The following is a 9,046-nucleotide window of genomic DNA, read 5'->3' on the forward strand; positions in this document are numbered from 1 at the left end:
GGAGCAGCTTCCTCACATGCGCACTGGCTTGATAGACCAAGGGTACCCAGGTACCGGCACCTTTTGCAGATGGAGCAAGTAACTGACCTTGAGGCATTCAGGGAAAAGGTCGGCTCAGACACCTAAACCCCCAGTGGAGTTTGGGCAAAGGAGTGGGCCCATCTGCGGCAGGAGAGTTGGGTGCTTCCACTTTCTGAGATGTAGAATGTCTGGAGGGTAGGGAATTAGGAAGGGGAGGAGGTGGGGAAGGAAGCAAAAGCCAAATCCACCAGCCCCAGAGTAAGCTACAGTAGGAAATGTAGCTCAGCGTGGTGTGGGTGAGGGAACCAGGGAGCCCAACAGGTTATCAGAGCAAACAAAGAGGGGAATGTAGAGGAGATATGCACTGAATGTTTGAGCCACCCTACTGCCCATCCCCTGCTGCCCTACCAAATCCATATGTTGAAGCCCTAACCCCCAATGGAAAGGTATTTAGAGATGGGACCTTTGGGAGCTCATTAGGTCAGATGATGCCAGTGGGGCCCTCACAATAAGAATGATAGGATTAGTGTCCTTATAAGAAGAGACAGGCCAGGCGTGGTGGCTCATTCCTGTAATCCCAGCACTTTGGGAAGCTGAGGTGGGTGGATCACTTGAGGTCCGGAGTTTGAGACCACCCTGGCCAACACGGCAAAACCTCATCTCTACTAAAAATAAAAAAAAAATTAAAAAAAAAATAGCTGGGTCTGGTGGTGTGTGCCTGTAATCCCAGCTACTAGAGAGGCTGAGGCAGAGAATCACTTAAACCCAGGAGGCAAAAGTTGCAGTGAGCGGAGATGGAGCCACTGTACTCCAGCCTGGGTGACAGCGCGAATCTGTCTCAAAGAGAAAAAAAACAAGAAGAGACACGGAGGGAAGGGCCTGAGCATCTGCTGGCCAGGAAGAGGGCCCTCACCAACAGCCACATCACCTGGCACCTTGATCTCGGACTTTCTAGCTTCTGGAACTGAGAAATACATTTCTATTGTTTAAGCTACCGGCCTGTGGTATTTTATTGTGGAAAACTGCATTATTAGTCTTTGTGTTACTCTAAAGGAATACCTGAGACTGGGTAATTTATAAAGAAAATAGATGTCATTGGCTCACGGTTCTGCAGGCTGTACAGGAAGCATGGTGCTGGTGTCTGCTTCTGGGGAGGCCTCAAGAAGCTTACCGTCATGGTGGAAGGCAACCAGGAGCCAGCATGTCACGTGGTGATATTGGAGCAGGAGAGCTAGTGGGGAGGTGCCGCACGCTTTCAAACACTCAGTTCTCGTGTGAATTAACTGAGCAAGAACTCACTTATCATCAAGAGGATGGTACTAAACCATTCATGAGAGGTCCACCCTCATGATGCAATCCTCCCCCCAGGCCCCACCTCCAACACTGGGGATTACATTTCAACAGGAGATTTGGAGTGGACAGACATCTAACCCCTATCAGAGCCTGAGTCGACTAAGACAAGAGAGGTTTAAAAGAAATACAAGTCTGTATTTGGTGCCTGTATTTGCCCACAGCCCTGTCCCACTGCCTGCTCCCTCCTGCCTCCATACCTGTCCTCCCAACCTCCTGTGGGCTGTGTGTTTGGTATAATATGAGCCGCACAAAGGACAGTGGGAAGTCAGACAGGACCCTGGCATTTTGAGAACGGGACAGCAGCGATACCATCCCAGAGCAAGGAGGAGGCGAGTTTAATTGGAGACAGACTGGGTGGGCAGGTCATCCAATGGGAAATGGCTACAGATGAAGGACCAGGAAAGCGTATGGCAGCGATCAAAGGGGAGTGGAGACAGACGGGGGTAGAAGGCAGGGGCAGGAGGAAAAGACGATCAAGAGGTACCCTGAGAAAGCAGAGGAGCCAAGGGCGTGACCCGGACAGCTCTGGATCTCACGTGAACTGAGTGAAAACTCATCATCCAGAGGATGGCGCTAAACCATTCCTGAGGGCTCCCCCCTCTTCAAAAAGGAGGCATTTTTTAACAGACCCGAAGGAGGTAAGAGAAACAGTCATCAGGCCTCTGGGGCTACAGCCTCCCACATGCAAAAGCCCTGAGAGGCGACTGGTTTAAAAACCTCAGGAAGGTCTCCAAGAATCAGGACTCAGAAAAGAAAATTGGTTTGGTGAGAAGGTAACGGGGACCTTTGAAGGGGCAGCTTCACTAGAGGGTTGGGCAAAAAAGCCAACTTGCAAAGAAGTAAGGAAGAAATGGTGCCGTGAGTGTAGTCTGCTGGCTCTGGAAGCCGGGCTGGGAGAAACACAAGATGAACGGAATTGGGGGCAGACGGGACAGCAGAGACCTTCGAGGACCAGCCAGACCCGCACATGGTGGAAGGCAAACAGCAAAGAGCAGAGTAGGAGAGCTCAGGCCCAGCATGGAGAGGCACCTGTCTCTAGAGGGGAGAAAGGAAGGCCCTCGAAAGGGAGGTGGCAGGATCTGGAGGGAGAGAAGGTTGGGAGGACAGGTATGGAGGCAGGAGGGAGCAGGTAGTGGGACAGGGCTGTGGGCAAGCTGGAGGAGGAGGTGCTGTCCTCCCGAGAACTGGCCCTTGGTGAGCTCCCCATGAGCACACGAGGGTGGGAATGGGAGTTAGCGAGAGTGGGAAAGGCCCAGGACGCTGGCCACAGTGCACGCAATCTAGAACTCATAGTCAAGATCCTCTGGGCCTAAACCCAGGGTGGACTGAAGAACTGGAGGTAGCCTTGGCTAACCATCTCTCTCTGGTTCCTCTGCAAAATGAAGAGGAAAGCCTCAAGCCTGCCAGTTCTAACTGAAAATTATATCCAGGCTCTGACCATGGTTCACTGGCTCACTGTTTCAGGTTCGGTTCCCTGTGGCATGGACTCCCAGCAGGGGATGTGCCTGCAGGGTCTGTACTGGGGAGAAAGATGGAGGGGGAGGATGAGGAGTTGAGCTGCCTGAGTGCATCCAGCGGTCCTGGCTTCTGAGGAGGGGTGAGGGCAGGGCACCCCAGCCAGGAGCAACACTTGCAGCACTGGGGGAATAGATGCTTTCTCCAGGACCTACAGTTTGAGGTCGTGGCAGGCACCCACTGTCCCCAACTGGTCTGGCATCTTTAGCTTGGATCTAGTCACCCTCCTTCTCCCCTGGCCTCACCGGCAGCTGGAATGGCCCTGCTGACACCGTCAATCTGCACAGCTCACTCTGTGGAGGCTGAAGTCCAGGTGCTCCATGGTCTGGCCGGCCTCCAGACCCATATGTGACTGCTCTCTGGGCCTTGTCCAGCCAGGCTTGCCACAGTCCTCGTGCTGGTGCACCAGGGGAGCCCCACACAGGGCTTCTGCGTGTGGGAGGCAGTTGCTCCAGATGCCCGATGCTGCTTCTCTTACCTCCTTCACATCCATCAAAAAACGGCTCCTTAGTGAGGCCTTCCCCAGCCTCTCTGTCTAAACTTCCTCCCCCCATCCACTCCGTTATGGGCTGAATTTTGCCCCCCAAATCCATGCATTGAACTCCTAACCCCCAGTACCTCAGAATGGGACTGCACTTAGAGGCGAGATCTTTAACTAGACGGTTAAGAGAAAACGAGGTCTTTGGGGTGGGCCCTAATCCATCAGGACTGGGGTCCCTACACAAAGAGGAGATTTTGCCAGGTGCAGTGGTTCACGCCTGTAATCCAGCACTTTGAAAGTCCAAGACAGGAGGATCACTTGAGGCCAGGAGTTTGAGACCAGTCTGGACAACATAGTGAGACTCTACAAAAATTTAAAAGAAAAATAGGCAGCCATTGCATGGTGGCATGCATCTGTAGCCCCAGCTACTCTGGAGGCTGAGGTAGGAGGATCACATGAGCCCAGGAGTTTGAGGTTACAGTGAGCTATGGTCACACCACTGGACTCCAGCCTGGGTGACAGAGCGAGACCCTGTCTCTGAAAACAAAAAACAAAGGCTGGGCGCAGTGGTTCACGCCTATAATCCTAGCACTTTGGGAGGCCAAGGAGGGTGGATTGCTTAAGCCTGGGAGCTCAAGACTAACCTGGGCAACATAGTGAAACACCACCTCTACACAAAATACAAAAAAATTAGCTGGGGCAGTAGTGCACACCTGTAGTCCCAGCTATTTGGGAGGCTGAGGTAGGAAGACCACTTGAACCCAGGAGTATGAGGCTGCAATGAGCTGAGATGATGACACTGCACTCTGGCCTGGCTGACAGAGCAAGACCCTGTCTCAAAAAAACAAAACAAAACAAAACAAACAACTAAAATAAAATGAAAAATAAAAAGAAGGTGAAATTTGGACCCAGACGGGTGCCCACAGAGGGAAGCCCATGTGAGGACGGAGGGAGAAGAAAACCATATTGCACAAGCCAAGGAGAGAGGCCTCAGAAGAAAGCAACCCTGCCAGCACCTTGATCTTGGACTTCCAGCTTCCACAACTGAGAAAATAGATTTCTGCTCTTTCAGCCACCCAGTTATTGGTACTTTGTTCTGGCAGCCTGAGCAGACAAATTCACCCCCAACTTTTCATGTCTTTCCCTGTTTGATTTCTCTCCTTAGTGCTTATTAGTCTCTATTATAATAAATCGTTGACTTGTTGACCCTGTTGTCACCCAACTCTCCCACTGTCATGTAAGCTCCTGTGCAGGGTTTCTTCTGTTTTGCTTTGTTTAGCCCTCTTTGTTCACGGTGTATCCCTGGTACCTAGAACAGTGCCTGGTACCTGCGAGGCAGCCAGGAGTCCTTGTGCAATGAGTAGGCGGATCTCCTTCCCACCATCTGATCTCTGTGGGAGGGGAGGATTCACAACCTTTTTGGGCTGTCTGTTGCAGAGATTCTTATGCTGCTTGGTAGATTGATTGAATACATATTTACTAGGCACCTACTATATGGCAAGCATTGTTCCAGGTGCTGGGGATACAGCAGCAAAGAAAACAGACAAAAATCCCTGCCACGGAGAAGAAATCAAACAAAGTACATCATGTGCTCTTGGCAGTAGTGCCATGGAAGACAAACGAGTGGGGAAAACGGAGGTGCAGAACTCTAAATAGGGGGACAGCTGAGGCCTTGCAGGGAAGTGGCATTTGAGTGAAAAATGAAACAAATGAGGGTGAGCCGCGAGGGTATCTGAGGACAGGGCAGGTCAGGGAAAAACCAGGAGGAGGGAGAGGAACCGCGGGGAGCAGGGGGTGGTGGTTGAAGAGGAGGCCAGAGGAGGAAGGGGGCCCAGGCTGTTGGCCACTATAATAACTTGGGCCTTTATGCTGAGTGACAGGGCAGAGAAGGAGACATGCTCAGATTTATGTTTTCACCAAGCATTCTAGCTGCTGAGTTGAAACTTGAGTGCAAGGGTGGAGGCAGGGAGACCAGGTGAGACCAGGAAAGAGGCTGCTGCCGTTGCCGGGGGCAGTAGGACAAGGCTGATGATGGTGGGGTGGTGAGAAATGGTCGGATTCTGGCTAGATTTTTGAAGGGTGAGTCAGCAGGAATTGTTTTTATGGCAGATGCGGGATGTAAGGGAAAGACAGGGGTTAGAAGATGGAGATTTTGGTCAGGGCAACTGGAAGGATGGCGTTGAATCAGCGGAGATGAGTTTGCATGTGGAGGAGCAGGTGGCTGGGGGTGGGGCGGGCAATTTGGGGCAGGCCGATTTTGAGATGCAGATTACATATTCAGTCGCAAGTGTTAAGTGGACGGTAGAGTATGCAAGCCTGGGGTCCAAGGGTGAGATCTGGACAGAGATGAAAATATGGAGGTCCATCAGTGTAAAAAATAAAATCAGATAAAATATTACAATTTTAGAAGTGTATTGTGCATACAAAACAATAATTTGCAAACTGGGTTGCAAATTGTTTGCAAACCAAACATGGTAGGAAGCTCCATTCACAACAGTTCTAGTACCATTTATAAAGCATTAGGAGCAAGCTCATTTCCTCTAGGATGATGATGCGAACCTTTTCCTCTTTCCTCACAGATCCTATTTCCCTCTACCTCCTGCATCTCAGCAATCTGTCTTGCCTCATACTTTCCTGATAAATAGTCAACCGAAAAGAACTGCTTCACGATATTTTCCAGCGTGCCAACATTTTCCCATCATCTTCTTCCAAAGTCCCTGCTTCCTTCACCCCAGCCATTTGCTCTCTCCTCCTCTCCTGAGGATTGTGTCCTTTCCTTCATCCCAACGCCCACAGCACTCATCTCCCCCTCTCTCCTGGGTGGCTCATTCCCAGCAGGGTACAGATGTGCTCTAGTGGCTCCCACCAAAAAAGGAAGCCCTCCCCTCACCCCACAGCCCGTTATACTCTTCCCACTAGACCTTTCTCATCGCTCATGCAGTGCTTTGGCTGTGTGCAGTGGCTCATGCCTGTAATCTCAGCCTTTCGGGAGGTCAAGGCAGGAGGATCACTTGAGGCGAGGAGTTCAAGACCAACCTGGATACCATGGCAAGACCCCATATCTAAAAAAAATTTAAAAATTAGCCAGATGTGGTGGTGTGTGCCTGTAGTCCTGGCTACTCAGGAGGCTGAGACAGGAGGACTGCTTGAGCCCAGGAGTTTGAGACTGCAGTGAGCTAAAATCGTGCCATTGCAGTCCAGCTTGGGTGACAGAGCGAGACTCGATCTCTGAAAATAAACAATAATAAAATACAATAATAAAACAAGGATTGTTTTGTCAATGTCAAACGAAGCCAATCTGCAGGACTGTGGAATTTTCTTCCAGCACTGTTGAGGGGTGTTGGAATTGTTAAAAAAATTATGGGAGACATTGTTTTAGACTGAGCTCTGGCACTAGGTCCCAACAACCCAGACAAAACCAAAATGAAGTCACTAATGCTAAATGCCACAAATTCAAATGAAGCTTTAAGGAGGCCTCTAGATCCCAAACCAGACCAGTTTTTCCTGAAAACAGGAGATTCCAGAGTCTATCTGAGTCCATGTAATGAGGAGCTGCTCTCTGCTTTAACCCTTACAAAATAGTGATGGAAAAAGTTAACCAGTTTTTTTTTCCTATTCTGTTTCCTTGTTGCCATTTTATAAAACCTAGTTTTCTGCTATTGCTCAGTGAGAGCTTTTATTTTATTTTATTATTTTTTGAGACAGAGTTTCACTCTTTTCGCCCAGGCTGGAGTGTAGTGGCGCCATCTCCACTCACTGCAACCTCCGCCTCCCGGGTTCAAGTGATTCTCCTGCCTCAGCCTCCCGAGTAGCTGGGATTACAGGCGTGCACCACCACACCCAGCTAATTTTTGTATTTTTTTTTTTTTTTTTTGAGGCGGAGTCTCGCTCTGTCGCCCGGACTGGAGTGCAGTGGCCAGATCTCAGCTCACTGCAAGCTCCGCCTCCCGGGTTTACGCCATTCTCCTGCCTCAGCCTCCCGAGTAGCTGGGACTACAGGCGCCAGCCACCTCGCCCGGCTAGTTTTTGTATTTTTAGTAGAGACGGGGTTTCAGCGTATTAGCCAGGATGGTCTCGATCTCCTGACCTCGTGATCCGCCCGTCTCGGCCTCCCAAAGTGCTGGGATTACAGGCTTGAGCCACCGCGCCCGGCCAATTTTTGTATTTTTAGTAGAGATGGGGTTTCACCATGTTGGCCAGGCTGGTCTCGAACTCCTGACCTCAGGTGATCTGCCGGCCCTGGCCTCCCGAAGTGCTGGCTTTACAGGCGTGAGCCACTGTGCCCGGCCTTGTTTTATTTTCTATAAGGGAGGTTTCCCTGATTCATGAATCCTGAATAAGAGCCAATTAGATCTACATCTAAATTGGTTGTTATTTTGTCTTTTGACAGTTCTGGGGACTGCAAAGGGACCCAAAAGAGACAACTGACAACTCCCAAGACCCCTTAAGAAACACAGAAGAGGCCCTGCTGGCCCTGTTTGAGGTTTCCTGTCCTTATGCAGTCCAGAGAGGTGTCAGTTCTTCTCAAATTAGGCTCTGCTCTTTTTGCACTGAGGCCCCTGATCTTTTTGGCTTTTGAATTAAGGATTAGTTTGTGACCTTGGAAAGGATCCCAAGGGTACTTTGTGCTGTGAGAGGGCACTTGTCCTCCGGGTTGCTGTGGCTGATGACTCACTGGCAAGAGCTGCAGTCTTAAAGGCAACTAGTAGTGTTTGCAGTAAGTGGTTATTCCTACAGGGGCCAAGAAGTCTGACTTTCAGAATCTGCAGGTATTTGTGTTTCTATCCTCTTCGTTTGTTTTTCTTGCATGCTTAGGTTGGGGGAAGTCACTGGCTAAGTTGATCAAGGGTATCTCAGAGCCAAAGCCATAATTTGATTGGTGGGCATGGTTCAGGCACTTAAACACTATTGGAGCACTTACCAATAATACTCCTGCCAGGCGCAGTGGCTCATGCCTGTAATCCCAGCACTTTGGGAGGCCGAGGCGGGTGGATCATCTGAGGTCAGGAGTTCAAACTCAGCCTGGTCAACAGAACGAAACCCCATCTCTACTAAAAATACAAAAATAAGCTGGTGTGGTGGTGCACGGCTGTAATCCCAGCTACTCAGGAGGCTGAGGCAGGAGAATCACTTGAACGTGGGAGGTGGAGGTTACAGTGAGCCGAGACTGTGCCTCTGCACTCCAGCCTGGGGGACACAGCGAGACTCCGTCTCGGGGAAAAAAAAAAAAGAATAAGACTCTTGTGAAAGGCTAAGCTGGTCATGGAATGGGCTAGTTGATGTCAGGTCACCCACCAGCTGCAAGAAAATGTTCGTGCAATGCAGTACACTGAGGAAGGATTGGATGAGCCAGAAGTGGGATCCTTAATTTCTGCCCATGCCTGCCTTTCCATGCATAAGAGTATGGCCCCGAATACCTAATGTAGATGACGGGTTGATGGGTGCAGCAAACCGCCATGGCAGGTGTATACCTATGTAATGAACAAGCACGTTCTGCACATATACCCCAGAACTTAAAGTATAATAATAAAAAAAAGGCTTTGAGAGAGTGCATTCACTCTCTTTTGTCCTTCTGCCATCTCAGGAACTAGTGTTCCTCCCACTGCCCCCCTCGCCACCCCCCTCCCCCCCAAAAAAATATGGCCCCAGAAACTGCAAATATTTACAAAATGGCAA

The sequence above is a fragment of the Trachypithecus francoisi genome, unplaced genomic scaffold (genome assembly GCF_009764315.1).
Source record: "Trachypithecus francoisi isolate TF-2019V2 unplaced genomic scaffold, Tfra_2.0 Lachesis_group15, whole genome shotgun sequence".
Lineage (NCBI taxonomy): Eukaryota > Metazoa > Chordata > Mammalia > Primates > Cercopithecidae > Trachypithecus > Trachypithecus francoisi.